This window comes from Natrix helvetica (genome assembly GCF_964273705.1).
Source record: "Natrix helvetica genome assembly, chromosome: Z".
NCBI lineage: Eukaryota > Metazoa > Chordata > Lepidosauria > Squamata > Natricidae > Natrix > Natrix helvetica.
The window spans coordinates 105,650,424-105,673,248 of NC_138554.1; positions in this window are offsets into that span (position 1 = coordinate 105,650,424).

The window sequence follows — 22,825 nt, forward strand, 5'->3', positions numbered from 1 at the left end:
TATAAAAAGGCAACATTAAAAATGAAAATATGGTTTTCTGCCTGCATGGTCTTCTGTGATAAGCCGAAGGACAGAAAGAGGGAGTAGTGACCTTCCTCCCATATTTAGTCATACCAGGGGTTGTAACACAAATACATACCTATTTCCCTGGCTCAACTGATAAGGAAAAGAGCCCGTGGCTTAGTGGCTAAGACATATACAGCCTAAGATATATACAGCCCGGGTTCAAATCCCAGTAAGGGTATGGCTAGCTGATGAGAGCTAATTAGCTCGAAAGAGATCTATACTAATCTCCCTTTATTTATTTATCAGTACAAATACAACACAAATATAAAAAGGCAACATTAAAAATAAAAATATGGTTTTCTGCCTGCATGGTCTTCTGTGATAAGCCGAAGGACAGAAAGAGGGAGTAGTGACCTTCCTCCCATATTTAGGCATACCAGGGGTTGTAACACAAATACATACCTATTTCCCTGGCTCAACTGATAAGGAGGACAGCCTGTGGCTTAGTGGCTAAGACTCCTGCCTAAGATATAATACAGCCCAGGTTTGAATCCCAGTAAGGGTATGGCTAGCTGATGAGAGCTAATTAGCTCGAAAGAGATCTATACTAGTCTCCCTTTATTTATTTATCAGTACAAATACAACACAAATATAAAAGGGCAACATTAAAAATGAAAATATGGTTTTCTGCCTGCATGGTCTTCTGTGATAAGCCGAAGGACAGAAAGAGGGAGTAGTGACCTTCCTCCCATATTTAGTCATACCAGGGGTTGTAACACAAATACATACCTATTTCCCTGGCTCAACTGATAAGGAAAAGAGCCCGTGGCTTAGTGGCTAAGACATATACAGCCTAAGATATATACAGCCCGGGTTCAAATCCCAGTAAGGGTATGGCTAGCTGATGAGAGCTAATTAGCTCGAAAGAGATCTATACTAATCTCCCTTTATTTATTTATCAGTACAAATACAACACAAATATAAAAAGGCAACATTAAAAATAAAAATATGGTTTTCTGCCTGCATGGTCTTCTGTGATAAGCCGAAGGACAGAAAGAGGGAGTAGTGACCTTCCTCCCATATTTAGGCATACCAGGGGTTGTAACACAAATACATACCTATTTCCCTGGCTCAACTGATAAGGAGGACAGCCTGTGGCTTAGTGGCTAAGACTCCTGCCTAAGATATAATACAGCCCAGGTTTGAATCCCAGTAAGGGTATGGCTAGCTGATGAGAGCTAATTAGCTCGAAAGAGATCTATACTAGTCTCCCTTTATTTATTTATCAGTACAAATACAACACAAATATAAAAGGGCAACATTAAAAATAAAAATATGGTTTTCTGCCTGCATGGTCTTCTGTGATAAGCCGAAGGACAGAAAGAGGGAGTAGTGACCTTCCTCCCATATTTAGTCATACCAGGGGTTGTAACACAAATACATACCTATTTCCCTGGCTCAACTGATAAGGAAAAGAGCCCGTGGCTTAGTGGCTAAGACATATACAGCCTAAGATATATACAGCCCGGGTTCAAATCCCAGTAAGGGTATGGCTAGCTGATGAGAGCTAATTAGCTCGAAATAGATCTATACTAGTCTCCCTTTATTTATTTATCAGTACAAATACAACACAAATATAAAAAGGCAACATTAAGAATAAAAATATGGTTTTCTGCCTGCATGGTCTTCTGTGATAAGCCGAAGGACAGAAAGAGGAAGTAGTGACCTTCCTCCCATATTTAGGCATACCAGGGGTTGTAACACAAATACATTATATATATATATATATATATATATATATATATATATATATATATATATATATATATATATATATATATATATATATATATATATATATATATATATATATATATATATATAATGTGTGTGTGTGTGTGTGTGTGTGTGTATGATGTATATGTATACGTATACGTATAATGGATCATCCATTTTGGTTCATTGTGGATTGTCTGCACACAGAATTATTATAGGATTAGGAATATCCTATATAATGACTGCATCCTCCTCTTACATGGTACATTAAGATAAAATAATATATCCTATAGTAAAACCAGACTTAGAGCTTTTCCTAGTCTAGTCTTAATGCAAAAACTGCCTAGAAGTAAAACTACTTTAACCAATTCCTGGTTTTCACTTGGGCTGGGAAAGGGAAAAGAAAAATATTCATGCAATAAGTCGAATTGGAGAAGAAAGAGGGGGAAAAGACTCCAAAGGTCAAAGACTGTTCAGAGGTTGAGCAGGCCTGGGTGAAATGGCTCTGGGCAGCAGCAACAGACGGATTTCATGTGATTAAAAAAATGCAGCTAGTAAGCAACTTATGCAGCACAAGTTGGAAAATAATACCTTTATTATTTATTTAGGAGAAAAATATGCTAGAAGTTGTCTTTCTTGTACGCTGGGGACATGCAGCTTCCAAATGCATACAAAAGCCAGGAGTTTTAATTACATCATCACATTCACCATCTTTTAGGGAATAACAGAGTAGGAAGAGATCTTGGAGGTCTTTTACTCCAACTCCTAGTGAAGCAGGAAACTTGTACCATTTCAGACGAATGGTCGTCCAATCTCTTCTTAAAAGCTCCAATGTTGAAGCGCCCACAAGTTCTGGAAGCAACTTTTTCCAGTGATTAATTGTTCTGTCAGGAAATATCTCCCTAGTTCTAGGTTGTTTCTCTTCTTCATTAGTTTTCATCCATTCTTATTCTGCCTTCAGATATTTTGGAGAATAATCTTGATATTTATTATCTTGATATTTACTATTCTTTGTGATCACTTATGAATGGTGGCATCCCCAATTCATTTAAAAGTTGCTCCTGAAATAGAAAGTCATTAAACACATGAGGAGCAAACATATCAAGTATAATTCCTTTCATTTCAATTCCATTAAACAAAAATTAACCCATTTCTAACTCTTTTCCTAACTTTGATTTAGCAAAGGGCATATGTGATCCTTGACCTAGAAAAGATTGAGCCCTTCTGATGTGGCATTTTTGATCTTCTGAGCACACTGCTTTATACAAGTTTCAAAAAAACAAGAATACTTCTTTTCTGCAAAATCATACCAAGAGTTAAATTATGAAACCTATAAAATCCCTGGAGGAAAAATGGTAACATTCTGTTTAAGAAAAGTATTCAGCTGTCCTGGCACATGTTTTCCAGACTGGCATGTTTTTCATTTTGTTGACATCCTTTTGCAATGACCTGAGAGTTAACCAAAAAAAAAAAGACTTTATTTTACAGTGTTTGGGAACACTGTCTGTTATATATGTTCAAAAGAAAAGAAAAACAGTAGAGTCTTCATAGAGCTGAACTTAAATTCTAATGAATCCTGCATGTATCCATATACAATATACAGCCATTATATCCATAAAGTTCTTTTGGCTATCATACAGAAGTAGTTTGCCTTTGTCTTCTTCTGTGTTCTTTTCTCAACTTTTCATTTCAGCCTATAAACTTTGAATTCCATGATGGTCTCCCATAAAGTTTAAAACTGAACTGAGTCTACTTCATTTTCAGACTAAGTGAGGTTGGTGGTGCCAGTCAACTGGTTTCATTAGATTCATCTTGGAAATGTTGGCGTGCTACAGTGACGTGCGGTGAGGTTTATGGCTGGTGAGGCACTGACCCAGTGGTGGGTTTCAAAATTTTTTAGACTTGTGGACTTCAACTCCCAGAATTCCACAGCCAGGCATGCTCAGTTCCGATTTAAAGCGACAGCATTTGTTTTTCTTCTTTGCGAAAGAAGTTTCCTTCTTTCTTTTTCTTTTTCTTTTTCTTTTCCCTTCCCTTCCTTCCTCCCTCTCTCCCTCCCTCCCCCCTCTCTCTCTCACACACACACACACACACACACACACACACACACAGAAGTTGGATTGGACTACACACTTTCCTCCAGCCCCGGAAGGATCCAGCCCAGCTTCACTGATTACAGGTTTGAAAAGGCAATGTGGCTCTGCCTGCAATCAAACCCCAACCCTTCCCTCCAGCCTTTGCCCAAAGCCCCGCACCAGGAGGATGAAGTTTGAATTCCTCCCCCTCCCTCCGACCCACACGTACCTTTTCCAGCTGTTTCAGAGAGGATTTCAACTCTGCTCTTGCCTCGGGTCCTCTGAAGAAGCCCCGCCCAAACGAGCGTCCTCTACTGTGAGGCAGGAGAACTGCGTGCCTCGCCTACGTCAGGAATTTTTAGGCTTTTAGCCCTTGTTTAACTCCGCTCGAATGATCATAAAATGCCTAAAGTCAGACTAGATGAGGCATGCAGTTCTCCTGCCTCATAGTAGACGGAGCTTTTTTAGAGGCTTTTTTAAACAGTTAAGCAGAGTCATCCACGGTGAGGCAGCAACTAGCTCAGCCTGACCTCAGCTCTCGCCTTTTTCCTTTTACATTTTTTTTATTTCCATGATGACAGTGGTGAGGCTGTGCCTCCCCTGACTGCACGTCACTGGCGTGCTATCTAGGCATCTGCCTCTTATCCCTAGTTCTTTGGTAAGTAACCTCAGCTTAAGTTACCTATCAGCCCTGGAGGCCATCTTTTTCTTTGGATCTTCAGGGCTGCCACACTTGGTAGCTGGGCATTCTGTGGGAACTGGGAGGGGGTGAGATGTATAGCTATAACAACATTCTTTCACTGGGAGTCAAGGATGTTCAGCCTGTGCCTGGAGAGCCATGACTGGAAAGCAACTCCTGTTAGGATGGTGACCTGATTGGACCATGTGATGGACATGTGGGTGCAAGGGATCCACTTTGACTTTCCTTTGGGTGGGGAAAACCCAGGAGACTTCAGATTTGGGTTTTTCCAGATGTGCTAATATTACACCTCTAATAAAATGTAACTTTGAGAAAATGCCTGCCTCGGAATCTTATTTGGTTGCGGGTGTTACTTGGAACCCTGACATTATCTTTAAGTGTTCTAGTTTTAAAGTTGTCTTTTCCTCCTTAAGCAAGCAACAACCCTCAACAATTTCTAGATGTATAAAATCTGACACACATTGCAAACTATTCAATGTACTGCAGAATTGGCTGAATTGCAGAATATGCCATTTCACACCAGGTTTTACTCTCCTTCAAAAATGCCTAGTTTTCAAAGGGACATAAGTAATCTGACAAAGCAAGCTGACCAAACTGATTCAGTACTAAAGCTAGAACTAGCCTACCTGTGCAACAAAAACAAAGATTCAAAAGAAAAGATTGGGGGCAAAAAAGTCAAGACTTCAGCTCTGCAACTAAAGCCAACCAGTCTTTAATATGACATTACTAATTCGAGTTGGAATACAAAATAAAGTACATAGAAAAGAAGAAAGGGAAAACACATAGTATTTATTTCAAGACAGGATGTTTGTGGTATCAAAATGTATTAAGTGTAAACAGGCAATCAAAGCCCTGCTCTTTTTAATATTAGTGCACACATCACCAATGTGTAAAAAGGATAGGGCTTTGATCACTCAATTAAGCTACCACATTGATGCAATTGACATTCCCAAGCCTCTACTTTAAGGGATAGGGATAAAAATGTAGGGAAGACATTTTTGGAGACAGAATTCCCGCCCCCCCCCCCAAAAAAAAGATAGAGTATAAATTTCAAAAGAGAATTGTTGCCAAGGGTCCTGTTGGAATTATTTAGATTGGTATCCATAAAGAAGAAACATCCTGGATCTAGATCAGAGAATAATAAAATTGATTTCATACTGCAAGTTTTTGATTTTCTTTTCTTGCCCTCCATTATTCCATTACTCTGAATATATTTCTGAAGCTCTCACCTTTCACTCGAAAGATTGAGAATTCAATCCTAGGCACTGGCAGATGTTTCTTTATTAGGGTGCAAAGAGAAAATATCTGCTGCAAAATTCTATGTAGGCATCGGGAAAGGCATCTAGCCAGTGAATACTCAGCTCCATTTGGATAGCTAATCAAGAGATTGCAGAGGGTTTTTTAAAAATGCAGCAATTAGGTTGGAAGTTATAAAGGCATGGTCTTTTGCAAGAGATAGCTGCAATTTCAGCAGGGAAATTGTTTATCTACAGAAATTTTAGCTTGCATCAACAAAACCAGTGAACTAAACTTCTCTTTCTAGGGCTGCAGTCTGACCATGGTTTTTGAAAGGGAAGGTCAGAACTTTGGAGCTGTAGAATATTAACTTCTGCTTGACTAATAATGTGGAATTGTCCAAACAGAGCACATAGGTGAAGGCTAAATTTCCTGATTTTGGAGCTGCAAGTACAACAAAGAAACAAAAGCTGCTATACATCTGGCTGGTGAATGAGACATAGACTTATTGATGCACATGACACAGAGTTACACTAAGGACACTAAATTGTCATGACTGGATGACTGGAGAATTGTGGCTTCATGATAGTAAATAGAGGAAAGTTTAATAAGACTGATCAGGTGGAACTATCAGCAGGCCAAGTAGCAGATCTGTAAACATGCTAAAGTAGCTTAGTATCCCACAGTTGCATGATGATGAGGCAAGGAAGGTGGTAACATCCAATATTAGCAAAGACTGGACCCTTCTGAGTCCTGATGGGAGACTTAACAAAAGTTTATGGTGAATAAATAGGACTTCCAGATCCAGACATACAAACAGCTACTGGCCAATCAATCAGGCATCATGATAGTAGACAAGGACTGGAAGACAGTGGTGGTAATAGATGTACCTATGCTAAGTAACAACATCAGGAAAAAGGAGAATGACAAGCTTGGAAAAATACCAGACCCTGAAACAGAATTAGCAAAAACATGAAAGTAAAAATAAAACTGGTTCCAGCTGGTAAGAGTACTCAGACTTGTGACTCCTAAATTGGGAGAGTGGTGCCAACAGATTCCAGGAACAACATCACTGCTTCTGTCCAGAAGAGTGCAGTGGGAGGAACAGCTATGATACTGCACAGAACCCTCAAACTTTCTATGTTCTGCTAAAAGACCTGAAATTGAGGAAGACACCCAGTCAAAGGGTCCACTCAAACTCACACTTAACATTCGTTTCATTACTGTTAAAAAACTTCAATTTATTAATCTCTATTTTTCATTGTATATTACAATGCATCAACCCTAGTTGTGCTAGGTCCTATGAAACTAAGTTCTAAACCAACCCACCAATTATCAACCAACTTGATCCCATTACAGGGTTGATAAAATATAATCTATAGTGTCATGTATAATAAGGAGAAGAAAAATTCTTATTCAGAAACATACACAAAATCTAGTTAGAACAAGAATGAAATGCTTTTTTCAAAGAAACAAATTCAGCAATTAAAACGTTGGGCCTATTGAATTTTTCATCATTAGGGATCCACAGAGACATATCCAATTTAATAATAATTTAAATTTATCACACTGCTGAAAATGCAATTATTTTATATTGACTATTTTTCTGACTGAACTAAGCATGTTCTGGACATAAATTATTAATCAGGGAACAAAATCTCATACAAATTAAGTGGTGTCTTTTCCTTACATCTCCACTGGAATTTTTCAGCTACATGGGCAAAGTACTAAATATGTTCTTAATTAACATGAATGAAATTTATCCTGATAATCACAACACACTATGTGACTCTAACCCACCTGGGCCATATTTTATCCTAAACATTTGTTAGCATCTTTTGACCCACACACCCAAATGCTATTTTATGCACACACAAAAAACACCTTATGCTTTCAGTATCATATTAAGGAAGTCTTTAAATTATTTTGGTATAAAATTTTGAATTTAATCTGGTGGATTAAGTGGAAATTAAGTGGGGTTTTTCCTTCCTGTTTTATATATCTCCATGAACCTCCTTACCTATTTATGAATTGTAATTAGAACACAAACAGAGAAAGGGGGGCAGGGAGGGAGGGAGAGGATGGGAGAGAAAGAGAAGGGGGAGAGGTAGAGGGAGAAAGAGATTGATTCATACTTATGTTTTCCCTTGGGATTGAATTAAAACACTGGAAGCCAGGAAGGTTGCTGAAGTGATCAAGAGAGAAAGACAATACATTTTGCACTCTGAGGGAAAAGAGTATTCAGAAATACAAAATAAAAATATATAAATAAAAATAAATGCCCTTTGTTAATAATATAACCATGCAAATATTACATACACACACCCCATGAAAATTGTTTTCTTTTGACAAAAAAAGGAAATATTTACTTACACTCTCTAACATTGAAATGGAATTACAAGGAGAAGGAAACCAAAGAATGTTGTTGATCCAGTGCTACCTGGGAAAAAGCTTTCTACACTCCCTTCGTAATGGTAATCTATATGGCGAACATAATAGATTAAATTATTTTAACTGCATTTTGATTTTAATATTCATTTCTCATCCTTGTATGACCCACCTCGTATGACCCACTACAACCATTTCTTAGTAATAGATAAAATCAATTTTAAGGAAAGTCCAGAGCTCATCATATCTCACAAGGAACATTTCACATTTAAAAGAGCATCAATCTTTATGGAGTATGTCTGAAGAAATGTAATTGTCTTGCTAAATTCCCTGTTTGCCCCGAAAACAGAAACCCTAAATAGCATGTCAACAGCACTAATCTTTGTCACTAGATTAACTGGAGAGATGACAAGGGCAATGATTCAACTCTTCAGGTCCATTAGACTCACTGTGAAAGGTTTCATTCATTTACCAGCTGGCAGGGTGGAACTCAATCTAAAGATGGGAACAAGCACTGTGTTGGAAGCCAAGTTGGCCTTCCTGCCATCTAACACCAAAGTGGCAATTAATTATGTGTGGAATGTGGCCAGGCACTTCTGCATTATAATCAAATGAGACCACACAGAGAAAAAGACAATGCTTCATCGTGTATTTAGCAATGGAAGAAAAAAGTGGTATATTTGTGTATATATGTATGTACGTGTGTGTGTGTGTCTGTATGCACATGTGCGCACATTCAGTATTTTCACAATCATAAAAGAGAAATAGGAAACCAGCTGGCAGGGCATTTTTATACAATGATTAAACAGCACGTTCCTATGGTTCAGTGCAATCCACTCAAAAATAAATCCCACTGAGAGAATAGCATTACTTTTGTTTAAAAATGCACTCTTAGCTGCAACGTCCAATTTCCAAAGAAATAAATCTGAGAACATTAAGTAAGAAAAAAAACCCTTGCAGGATCAGCAGAAAGACCTATCTAATCCAGCATTCTTCTCCATATAATGGCTAGGCAGATTAAGACATGAGGTTGACTGACCACTGTATGGCGATAGTCCATATGAATACATAATTAACCATATTGATCATATTTAAGACATGCTGCTTTTGATTCTGGACATCACAGGATGCCGTGAAAGCCAGCAGCCACATATCCTGATCAAAATTAGGTGTCCAGTTCCCCTTTAAAACCATACAAAATTATGGTAATGAATTCTATATTGTACACATTGTATACTTATGGTATGCCACTGTCTATTACAGACTGAAGCAGTATCTCTGCTGAGCTTCCTTTTTAAAATCAGGAATTGGGATATGTTGTTTCTGAACCAGCTTCAACACTGTACCTACATATGGACTTTCTGAAAGTAAAACATTTTCCACTTTACTTACTGGAACTTAATTCTAGGAAAATATTTTGTAACTTTGGGTTTGTTGTTGTTGTTGTTGTTGTTGTTGTTTGGAATAAGAAATTCAATAATGTTTCTTTCAAAATATATTTCTTTTTTAAAGATCTATATTTTGCATCTATATATACCTAGTTTGAGATTTATGTTGTAGTCCAGATGATCCAAGAAGATTTTAGAAAATGCTCTGTTATTTCCAAGGCAGTTTTTCAACAATAATGAACTTCCACACTATAATAAATGGTGAGATAAACTGTTGTCATTTAACTTTGAAACTAGAATCACAGTGACTTTTATTTTCAAACTTCTCCTAAGGTGGAATGTAAAACATTCCACAAATCAAGAAAACAAAATAAGAAGGCAAGCATTTGTGACCTGATTGTTACCCCCCCCCCCCCCAATTCAACCATTCTCAGAAAAGCTAACGTAAATGTACTTTCAGAGGTGGTAAATTTGGAAATATGAATCATATTGTCTTACCATATGGCATAAGTGACAATGGAGTGGCTAGTAACTGTCTGATCACTACAGTTCAGTTTCAGAAATAAAGCTGGCCGCAGAGGTTATTGTGTATGTCAGATTAATAAATAATAGAGGTTATTTGCTACACAATAGTAAAATTTGGCCAATAATAGACAATAGTGGAAGAATTATTCTTATGCCATTTCCAAGATTTATTCTGCATGCAGTAAATACAAATTATATGCATATTTATACTTCTTAAATATAAACTTTTGTACATGCAGATAAAAAATGTGTTGGATCTGGGCAGCGAGAGGACAGACTGCGGACACGAAGTGACTTATCAGCTCTTTATTAATAGTAGTAGTGATCCAGCTTGCTCTGTGGTCGGAGGGTTCCCCTTTTATAGGGATCGGGTACGCCCCTCGACCAATCAGAGCGATACCTGTTTCCCGCTGCAGCAGCGGACCAGAGGGGAGACTTGCCACGATATATGCTAATATCTAACACCCCTCCCCTCCTAGACGGAACGTTGCGGTAGGTAACATAGTCTTTTAGGTATGTTGGGGGTTGCCTTACTCGGGAGGAACGTCGTGGTTCTGGTTGGTCAGAAATGGTTTCCGGATCGGATGCTTTTCCCGTTCCACGTTCGGGAGGTTTCGTACCCTCGTTGCTAGGGCGTTCCGGAGTCTGCTCGGTTGCGTTGCCTGGGGTTTGCTCTGCTTCATGCGTGCTTTCTTGTTCTGAGCTTGGTTCGCAGGTGTCGTAGTTTTCTATGATGGGGCTCTCGCGTGGCTGACTTTCTGTAGGCAGGAAAATCTCGTCTTCGTTTCGAAGGTCTGAGTGCGCTAGGCGACCCCGAAGTTGATCGATGTGCCTTTTCCAGTTCCGCCCATCTTCCAGTTCCAGCAGATACGATCGTGGACCCGTGATGCCAATGACCTTTGCCGGCATCCACAATGTTCCCCCTGCATAGTTGTGGGCGTATACTGAATCCCCTATGCTAAAGGACCGAATTTTGCTTGTGGAGTCTGGGGGAGCTGTGGCAGAGTAATTTGGGTGAAGACGGTCCAGGTGAGACCGTAGACGGCGGCCCATGAGTAGTTCAGCGGGGCTTCTACCCGTCGTTGCACTTGGGGTGATATGCTGAATTAAAAGGTAATGATCAATGCGTGTTTGCCAATCACCTGGACCCATCCTAGCGAGGGCCTCTTTTGCAAATCGTACCATTTTCTCCGCCTGTCCATTTGATGCCGGATGGAATGGCGCGACGAGGGCGTGCCGAATTCCCTGACCTGCTAGATATGTCTCAAATTGCATGGCCGTGAACTGGGGCCCGTTATCGGAGACCAGGAGGTCGGGCAGGCCATGGGTGGCGAAAAGTCGCCGTAGAACCTTAATGACTGCCTCTGCCGTGGTTGAAGTCATTAGGACTACTTCTAGCCATTTTGAGTATGCATCCACAACTATAAGGAAAGTCTGACCTTGGAATGGTCCTGCGAAGTCGATGTGTATTCGCGACCAGGGTGCTTTAGGTTTCTCCCATTCTGTGGCGGGCGCTTCCGGGGGTGCTGGTCTCGATTCCTGGCATGGGTCGCAAGTGGCCACCCACTCCTCTATTTCTTTGTCCATGTTTGGCCACCAAACGTAACTTCTTGCTAATGCCTTCATCCTAACAATCCCCGGATGACCCACATGTAAAGCATCTAATACATTCCTACGTAACGCATACGGAATAACAACTCGATCCCCCCACAATAAACAACCTTGCAACACTGAGAGTTCGTCCCGTTTTGACCAAAACACTTTGAATTCCGGGCCCACGTTTCCCTTCGGCCACCCCCTCCAAACCCAAGTTTGAACTTGCTTTATTAAATTGTCTTTAGAGGAGAACCTTGCAACGTCGTATGAAGAAACCGGTCCAGAGTCCAAACAGTCAATGAGCAATACCGGTACTTCTGGAGTGGGGTCTGGCAGAATGTCAGGTAATGGGCAACGGCTGAGTGCGTCTGCGTGTCCGAGAGTGGAGCCCGGTCGATGAATCAATTTGTATGAGTACGCAGCCAGGAAAACAGTCCACCTGGTCATGCGTGGGGAAAGGGAGACCGGAGTGGGGCGGTTTCCCGCCAACAGTCCCAACAACGGTTTGTGATCTGTAATTAGTTCAAAATCGCGGCCGTAGAGGTATTCGTGGAAACGTTTTACTCCAGCTACAGCAGCCAGCGCTTCCCTGTCCATTTGGCTGTAATTCCTTTCGGCCGATGAAAGAGTCCTGGAGTAGAAAGCGATGGGCACTTCTTTTCCGTCGGGCATCCTGTGGCTGAGGACTGCTCCTACTCCGAAGGGTGATGCGTCGCAGGTCAATATCAGCGGTAGGGTCTGGCTGTATTGGACAAGCAGTGAGTCAGTGGTGAGCAGGCACTTTACCCCGGCGAAAGCTGCAGCTTCGGATCGTCCCCATTTCCATGGTGCGTTCCTCTGGAGTAGACAGTGTAGTGGCTCAGCAACGGTCGCCTTCTGCCTCAGAAAAACGCTGTAGAAGTTAAGTAGTCCGAGGAAGGCCTGCAACTCGGTCTGATTTCGTGGTGTGGGGGCGTCTTGGATCGTCTTAATTTTCTTTGAAGTGGGGTGTATTCCCTGACCATCGATTCTATAACCCAGGAATTCTATGCTAGGCACGTTAATTTGGCATTTTTCCTTTTTTAGGCGGAGACCCTTTTCTCTGATTCTGGCCAAAACAGTTCTGACTCTTTTATTTAATTGCTCCTCATTTGCAGCGGACACCAAGATGTCGTCAAAATAGGGGACGACTCCCGGTATCCCTTGCAAAAGTCGTTCCATGACGCTCTGGAACAATCCTGGGGCAATGCTCACGCCGAATTGCCACGATATATGCTAATATCTAACAAAATGGATGATCAACAAGTTTCAGATTTTGTTTTTAAAAAGAGAGGAAAATGGATATGAATGTACAGATATTATATCACTTATACACTGTAGTAAAGGGGAAAAAATCATGAGTAAAAAAAGAAATAACCACCATTGGTGCCTGTGAATTTTTATTATTTTTTAAGGAAATTGCCTATGACTCTCTTGAATTTCAATAGAATAACCTGACATTTATAGTCATAGCTACCTTTCAGAAGAAATAGTCAGAGTGTTTTGCATGTGATTAGATGGATAAGTATATTTACAGGTTTAAAAGGGTTAGGTTTGGGGTTGGCAATATCCTGATTGCAATATCAATGAAAATTGCAAATTCTATGGAGGTACCTCTGGGTATGAAACATAACAAATTATAAAAGGATATGAGAGTTTAAATTTAAAATTATATGCTTATTTTTTAAGGAAAATTATACCCACATTTTTTTTTCTTTTTGGATACAATTGTAAATGATACTTTTAACCAAAAAGCTGAAGAGCTCTATTCAGGCATGATAAGATTGTGAAGAGGTAAGTGTAATTCAGTGAACAGTAAACGTGACAAAGGGATGAGGTGGCTAAGTGGCTAAGACGCTGAGCTTGTCGATCAGAAAGGTCAGCAATTTGGTGGTTTGAATCCCTAGCACCATGTAATGGAGTGAGTTCCTGTTATTTGTCCCAGCTTCTGCCAAACCAGCAGATTGAAAATGCAAGTAGAAAAATAGGGACCACCTTTGGGGGAAAGGTAATAGAGTTCCATGCACTTTCGGCATGCCAGCTACATGACCATAGAAACGTCTTTGGACAGCGCTGTCTCTTCGGATTTGAAACAGAGATGAGCACTGCCCCCTGGAGTCAGGAACAATTAGCACATATGTGCAAGGGAAACCTTTACCTTTTAAACCTGTCAAATGTCTCTGCTCAAATAACATTACTAAGGAAAGCTTCTTGAAATTGCTCACCATGTAAGCAATATGATATTATCATATTAGAATAGGCCAATATCCTTTCTCCAAAACATTGTTATTTAAAAAAGATAAGTGCCAGATAAACTATGCCTATAATTGAAAGATCTCCCTGTCAGTCATTTCACCCCACTCTTTTTTTCTTCCCTTCTGCTGACTGGTTAAATGAGTGGTGAGTTTTTTGTTTTGAAAGAGTTACAGTTTTGTCTTGTATTATTTTCAGAATATAAATCACTCACTCCTAGTAATAACCTCTTATAAACTCTCTGTGGATAGAGGAACCAAGCTTGATATACATTACCAAGAGCCAGAAAGGGACATTTCAGATTTTTGAGATCTGTAGACTTACAGTAAAAAAAATTAAAAATGCTGACCCTTCAAAACAAGAAAGGCACAAAAAAGGATTAAACATAATAGGAATATTTTAAATAAAAAAATGAGCAAGGATCCAAACTTGGACTTCCTTTAACTCCTTCCTTAGTTCAATTCATATGTGTTTCTTCAGGTCATTTTTGACTCAAGGAAACTTTCCCATGCAATGTTCTTTCCCTAAAATCACCAGCTCAGCTTGTGATTGACTAAAACTCAAGGTCTTCTAGTTTCTACTCTGACTTTAACCACTACACAAAACTGCCACTCCCTTCCCCCAATTGGACCTAAATATTTTCCTCACAAAGGTCTACTATAGGAGGAACAGTTGCATTAAGATTCAGTGTCTATGATCCTGCAGCATTTCAAAGGATAAAGAAAATCATATTGTGTGCTTTACATCATGAACAAATAGTCTGTATGCTGAATCTCCCAGTTTATAAACTATAAATCAGAGATGTCAAACTCCAGCACACAGGGTGCTTAGATCTGGCCTGCAGGGTCACCCTGGAAACAGTGAAGGTCCAGCCCACGCTGCCTCTGCAACTCCATTTTCGGCAGTAACAGCTTCCTGCAACCCTCTACCAGCAAAAAAGCTGGCCACGGCCACCCAGCCCCCCTCCCCAAGGTCAAACACAACCCTGATGTAGTACTCAATGAAACTGAGTTTGACACCCCTGCTATAAAATGAATTCTCACCACCTTAATTAAGTATCTGAGGCAAAGAGGAAATACCAAAATAGTCCAAATAATTCAAACAAATCACAGGTAGTCCTTGACTTACAATTGTTCACTTAGTGGTCCATTTAAATTTACAATGGTATAGAAAAAAAGTGACTTATGATCATTTTTTTACACTTACAACCATTGCAGCATCCCCATGGTCATGTGATCAAAATTTAGGTGCACAGGTACAGTATAGGTGGTACCGTGCTCAATAGTAGTAACTGTGAGAGGGATCTTGGAGTTCTAGTGGACAACCATTTAAATATGAGCCAGCAGTGTGCAGCAGCTGCCAAAAAAGCCAACACAGTTCTAGGCTGCATCAACAGAGGGATAGAATCAAGATCACGTGAAGTGTTAATACCACTTTATAATGCCTTGGTAAGGCCACACTTGGAATACTGCATTCAGTTCTGGTCACCACGATGTAAAAAAGATGTGGAGACTCTAGAAAGAGTGCAGAGAAGAACAACAAAGATGATTAGGGGACTGGAGACTAAAACATATGAAGAACGGTTGCAGAACTGGGTATGTCTAGCTTAAGAGAAAGAAGGACTAGGGGAGACATGATAGCAGTGTTCCAATATCTCAGGGGTTGCCACAAAGAAGAGGGAGTCAAGCTATTCTCCAAGGCACCTGAGGGTAGAACAAGAAGCAATGGGTAGAAACTAATCAAGGAGAGAGCAACTTAGAACTGAGGAGAAACTTCCTGACAGTTAGAACAATTAATCAGTGGAACAGCTTCCCTCCAGAAGTTGTGAATGTCCCAACACTGGAAGTCTTTAAGAAGATGTTGGATATCCACTTGTCTGAAACGGTATAGGGTTTCCTGCCTAGACAGGGGGTTAGACTAGAAGACCTCCAAGGTCCCTTCCAACTCTTCTATTGTATTGTATTGTAGATGCTTGGCAACTGACTCATATTTATGATAGTAGTGCCCCAGGCTCACATGATCACTTTTTGCAACCTTCTGACAAGCAATGGGAAATCAGATTAACTTAATAACCATATTACTAATTTAGCAACTACAGTGATTCACTCAACAACTGTTAAATGACAACAAAGATTTTACAATGGGACTAAACTTACCTAACAACTGGCTCAGCAGCAGAAATTTTGGGCTTAATTATGGTCAAAAATCGAGGACTATGTGCACATGATTTTCATTATTCTAATTCATGATAGTACATGAAATATTAAGTCATGCATTTCTTTTAACTGTGATTTGCTGAATCACAATTAATTGCATCCATACACTACACCAAGGGTGTCCAAAACTGGGAACTTTAAGACTTGTGGACTTCAACTCCCAGAATTCCCCAGCCAGCATGGCTGGCTGGGGAATTCTGGGAATTAAAGTCCACAAGTCTTAAAGTTCCCAAGTTTGGACACCCCTGCACTACACTAAGATAAAATTAATCAAACCAAATAACGGTTTAATGAGATGTGAGAACAAAGCCAGTAATTTATCTTTCTGCTATCTTCCAAGAAGAAAAACAACAATCTGATCCTAAGTGTACTTATGCAAACAAAAACAGGGGGGGGGGGATAGGGATCGTGAGAATGACTCAAACTTCCAGCCAGCAAGTGTAGGCTGGCTCAGCACTTTCATGATGCCAAGCCCAAATTGGAAGAAGAGCATTTTATTTTTCTCCACCCTTTATGCACTCAGAACACTGTTGTTTACAGCAAATGATCACTGTTGCCATACAGTAGTTTTGTTTCTATTGAAATCAAGCTGAATTTTTTCAGCCTAACTTTTAAAAATGAATACCTGTTAATTTGCTGGGAAAACAAAATTGCTGTAGCTTTGAGCTGCTCAGTGGCAAAACTGACACAGGTAAAATAAATCATTAAAAGCTCTCCACCATCATTTACAAAGGAGGAAGTATATTTGTACATATTTCTTATTTATTTATTTAGTGTAGACAATATATATTAGCGAGGAAACCCCAGGATTAAAATAAAGTAGTTGTTGGCTGCCGAAAACTGCTAGTCCATTCGGCTCACAGTCACACACTATCCAGGGGATGAAGTAACTCTGTGCTTAGAATGTCATCTGTTGCTTTTTCCAATGATTTCACTTTGCATTTGGGCAGGTCCAGTGTCAGATGGATTTGTACTTTCTTCACAAAGCACTTTTTTCATCAAAGTGGCACCTATTTATCGATTTGCATGCAGCATGCTTTTGAAGTGCTAAGATGGCAGAAGCTGAGGCAAGTGACAGAAACTCACTCCTGTGCAGTGCTAGGACCGTCGTCTTTTCCATCATGTTTAAATCCCTGAACCATCACACCTCTTCCCCCACCCCTTGTGACTAGAAGGGTAGAGACAAGCTTTTGGTTATCTCAGTTCCATGTGATCAAGCTCATTACCCGTCCCCTTGCCCTCAAGCCGCTTGGGCTGGTCAGACAAACTCCCCAAGTCACGAAGTAGCTTCTGGGAGAACAGTAAAAGAAGCCATTTAGTTAATTAGATTTTCTTTCAACAGACAATTTCACATTAGAAGTACTTCTGAATTTATTATTACTTTGAGAAATAAGGAACTTTAAAAGTTTCCTCTTTGTTAGAAGTTTCCTAGTTCCTGGTTTGTAGCTCTCAAGTCAGCATTTGAGAATAAAGTGGAAACTTTTGTCAGCACAATTTTGTAATATATTTCCTTTTAAAAAAAATAGCTACAGTGATAGCACTAAGACTTATATACTTTTCATTGTTCTTTAAAGCCCTCTCTAAGTGGTTTACAGTGTCAGCACATTGTCCCCAATAATCTGGGTCCTCTAAAGGATAGAAGGCTGAGTCAATTTTGAGCCTGACAGGATCAAACTGCAGGCTATGGGCAGAATTAGCAACACTGCATTTCAGCCACTGAGCCACCACTCAAATGCAAATTATTAGGCTGTGAGATTTAATTGCATGTATGATCCCTTTGGAAAAGAAAAAAAATCCTTAAAATAACTGGAGTTATTGGATCAAAAAATATTATCATATTACCAAAAACATTATGTCTCTTTCTTTTTCCTGCTCTGTATCTATGGCTAGAACTTGGTCACAGTCTGTAAGCAACAGAAACAATCTGATGAAACAGGTTTGACTGCTTTTTTAGCCAGAATGAATAGTTAGGTTATTATATTAAAATCACTGATCCCCCACATAGTACACTTGGGAAGAAATGTATGCACCAGGCTTCTTTCGCACCAGTATTTTTAAAAATAGTATTAAAAATTGAAGTTGGCATGCAGTGAAGTAAAATCTCAGCTTCCAAAGCATTCTTATAATCCGTGGTTTTCTGGCAAAGGTGCTCACAAGAAGTTTCAAATTTCTGTGTCTGATACCATAATAGTATTTATGTGATCTCTAAGAATGAGCACCAACCTGATAGCACATAAGCAATAAAAATATGCTGATGTGCTTTATATTCCAATCAAATGATGCAACCTTCAAGCAGCTCAACAATCATATATCCTTTCTTTTTTTTCTTTTTCCTTTGTCACTCCAAGAACAGTGAGGGCTGACATCTTTCCATCAAAAGTTCTCTGAGTAATCTGCTGTCTTTCCATCTGCAATAGATTTTTATGCTGATTTTTTTGGTGTTTGTCAGTAACAAGCAGCTAATACTAATGCTAATCAAGGTGATTATAATAGCTGTCCAAGAAGAAAAGAAGTACTAATGAGAATTTAGCCAATTGTCATTTCAGATTTTCATTAATTCTGTTATTTGTCACTTGCTTCTATCTTTTGATGGCGGACAATTATGCCAGCTGCTATTTGAATAGAGGCTGTCCAGCTACATTTAAATAGATTTTGTCTTCATTAGCACTTTGTGTAAATTCATCCAGAGAGAGTTCTTTCACACTGTCATTAAGCAAGTCCAATTCATGCTATCATTCTGAGTGCTAAGGGAAAATATTACAGATGTCTTACAGTTTTAGAAATTATTCTTTCCACTTGAATCCCATTTTTAAGTTCCCCTTGATTAGCCCAAAACACATTAGCTAAATAATAATTTCAAACGAAGATATTATTCTTTCCTATCTTCATAAGTGTTTGCCTTTTGCACTGTACTGTTTTTAATTGTTTATTATAAAAAGTTATATTAATTTAAAATTGGAAATGATTGAATATTAACTATTCCTGCATATGTCACCCCAATCTGTTCAGAGCAAAATGTAAAATGATTCATGTAAAATAAAATATTATAGTACCAGTAAGAAAAATAATTTAAATGTTTAAGCATTTTTCAAAAAGTGTCAATTCTCAGTCATATGAAAGTTTTATTATATATGCTTGACTGGCATGTTCAAGAGACAAATTTATTTATTGTAATATAACCTTAATACATTACCCGATGCTCAGATCAGTGAGCCAACTTCTCTGCTTTCAATTACATTGATGCTTTTAGTTTAGCACTCACAACTCAGAATTTGAGAAAAATGAAATTCAATTGATTTCATTCATATGTGCTAATGGACAATATGTTCAATGTTTTAAGCAAATATTTACTGTAGCATGCTAAAAGCCTACCGTATTTATTCGAGTATAACGCGCACACGTGTATAATGCGCACCCCTAATTTTCGATTAAAAATCGGTATAAAATTTTATTTCACAACAAGCATTGTAATTGACAAAAAAACGTTGTTGAACACGTGCAGCCATGATAAAAATCATTTATTGACAACGTAAACTGGTATAAACACAATACCGAAATAAAATTACCGGTAACAATATTTATTTAAAATGCTTCAAAGTCAGATTCATCATCAGATACACTAAAGAGTTGTTCTCATTCTTCTCTAGTTAATTTTTCATCAGTGCCCCAGTTGGCAGGAACATCTGTTTCTCCAGTTTCTTCGCTTTCTTCTGAGTCTGAATTCCACAGCAGGTCGTCTTCTGTGCCGTCCATTTTATTGCTGATGCCGTAACGTGTGAGCGAGGCGAGGAAATGAAGCGGCGACCATACAGCGGATAATAAGAATTCTCACCCCCAGTTCGGGCCGCCCACTGTACGCGACGAGGGGATGTTTATTTTTCTTCGCCCTCACGTACAGTGAGCGGCTGCAGCCCGGAAAAGGCGCAGTGCGAATTTACAATTCGCCTGCGCCCTCAATGGACCGGCCGCCACTGCCACCCCACCCCAGCCCTCGTTTATAACGCGCACCCAAACTTTGATTTCTTTTTTTGGTAGAAAATTTTGCGCGTTATACTCGAATATTTCTGTCCCTTACTTTTTTCAACCAACTTACAACAGGCAACAGTACTTACATTATTAGTTTGATCTTTAAAAATGTGTAGAGGTAGTCCACATTAAGCCCAAAATTTCTGTTACTAAGTGAAACATTTATGAGTTTTTTCCATATTTTATGAGGGTTTTTTTGCCACAGTTGTTAAGTAAACCGCTACAATTGTTAAGCTAGTAACATGGTTGTTAAGTGAATCTGGCTTTTCCATTGACTTTGCTTGTCAAAAAGTCACAAAAAAGAATCAAGTGACCCTCGGACAAGGCAACTGTCATAAATATGAGTCAGTTGCCAAGTGTCCAAGTTTTGATCCTTTGACCACAGGGATGCTGCAGTGGTCATAAGTGTGAGAAATGGTCATAAGTCACTTTTTCCAGTGCTGTTGTAACTTTGAATGGCCACTAAAGGAACTGTTGTAAATTGAGGCCTATAGGTATTAGGATGCAATTTAGGATACAATTTACTAGGAAATCTCAGAGGAAGTTGAAGGCAAACAATTTTTGTATGGTAGACAGGAAAACAATATGAACATGCCCCTGTTTCCAGTTGAGGTTGATTGTAGGGAGACTTTCTTTAATGAAAAATAAGACAGGATCAGGTACCACATCCAGAAACATACCTTTTTATATACAATCATATATTTACCATGCAAGATATCATGTTAGCTAGTATATTCTTTTTAGTGTGGTGTAACTTCATATTACTCACACACCTGTTTTATGTATGTATGTATGTATGCATGCATGCATGCATGCATGCATGTATGTATGTATGTATGCAAAAGTTATGTCAAAGCACCCGGTGTGCCCAAATATGGGAGGGAGCATACTGCTTCCCTTTTGCCTTCAGCTCCACTCTAGGAGCCTTCCAAGCAGAAAACCATTTGTATATAAATTTGTTCCTTGTTTGATTATATTTGTTCCTTGTTTGATGATCATTTATGCTGCATTGATGATCATTTATGCTGTTTGATGATCATTTATGTGTATTACATATGGTGAGTTCTTTTTAGATATAAAAGGGCCTGCTCCAAAGAATGCTGCTCATTTTAGAATGGCTACTGCAAGCTAAATGGCTTGAGAATTTCAATCTGCAACCAGAGATATGGCATACTTAAGAGGAGGATCTTATTTGAAATGCCATTCCAAATTGACATATTTCTGTCCAGTTTTTCTTATATGTTTGTTGCTTTTATCTGTTTTATTAGCAAAATGCAAAATTTAGCCTCATCTTTCAAAAGTACAATTGTAATTTCCTATCAGGGGCCAAAAAAACAGCAATTGAACCAGATGCCTTCAGAAAAACACCAGCTGCAATTTGTTGATTCAAACTAGTGTTTTCATATTTACATGCAGCTCAGAAGCCAAGTCAAATGGATTGTGAACTTCTTCTTTGTGAACTTCTTCTTTCCTTTCAGTCAGGCCTTTTGTGTGGATAGAAGAAATCAGTTCTGGATTTCGGAGGCAAAGGGTACTTATAGATAAATAGCCACAAAAAATAAACACACTTCCCTAAAAAAAAAATACAGAAGATATGGATCTACAAAAAAAACCTGCACACACCACTTTAGAATAGAAAATGATGGTCATCTGTTTGGTGTTCCTTCTCAACTTGTTATTCAAGATTTTGATGTATATTATCAAAGCCTCTACTTTTTTCCTCTGTGTGGGTCTTTACCTTTTATGAGCTTAATTAGTACCATTTGTTTTCATAGTGATTCACAATTGTTTGCATTGCTGACTCAGTGCATTGAGAAGTGAAGGCCAAATCATTGTTCCTGATACAGAAGTGTTCAGATATAAGATATATGGCTATTTATTTTTTAAAAATGAAGAATGTAAGGTATTTCTCCTCATTAGGTGAAAGTTTTCCAGACTACTAACTCAAAGCAATTGAGAGTTGATGCAAAACTTTCCCCTGGAAAAATATTTTCATAGAATATGAGTATTTTCTGCAAAAGGAATAAAACAGAAATTTCAGACTGTGGCACAAACGGAGGTCAACCTAATCCTTTTCTGTTAAAGTATTTTGTTGGTCAAAAGAACCATCTTGGCATTTGTTCATGGAGTACAAATGCCATTTATATATAATTTTTCTATTACACTGCATTGGACACTGGACTGTCTGCATGGGGTGGATTGAAATAATAAAAATGGCAACTTCAACTGAGAGATGAAGCTCCGCCTGTTTTGTATGTGCATTGGCATTGCTTGCATCTACAAAGGGTAAATCCTGCAATCATAGCTGCCACCTTGACTTTTCAAATTGGGGAAAAATTATTTGCAGAGGAATATTATTGGCAGAATGCCTAGGGAAAACATTAAATCATCTTTCATTGATGTGCTAATAGTTGGAGAGGTAACAATAAGACAAAACATAAACATAAAATAGAATTACAGAAATAGATTCTACATTGTTAGCATAGCATAAATTCTGGTAGGAAAGTTGTCTCATGGATCTAATACAATACAGCTCATTCACTGTTTTATTAATGTTAGCTGCATTTGACATTCATAGCTTATAATGAAAGAGGTGGGTTGCTCCAGGTTCAGCCTGGATTG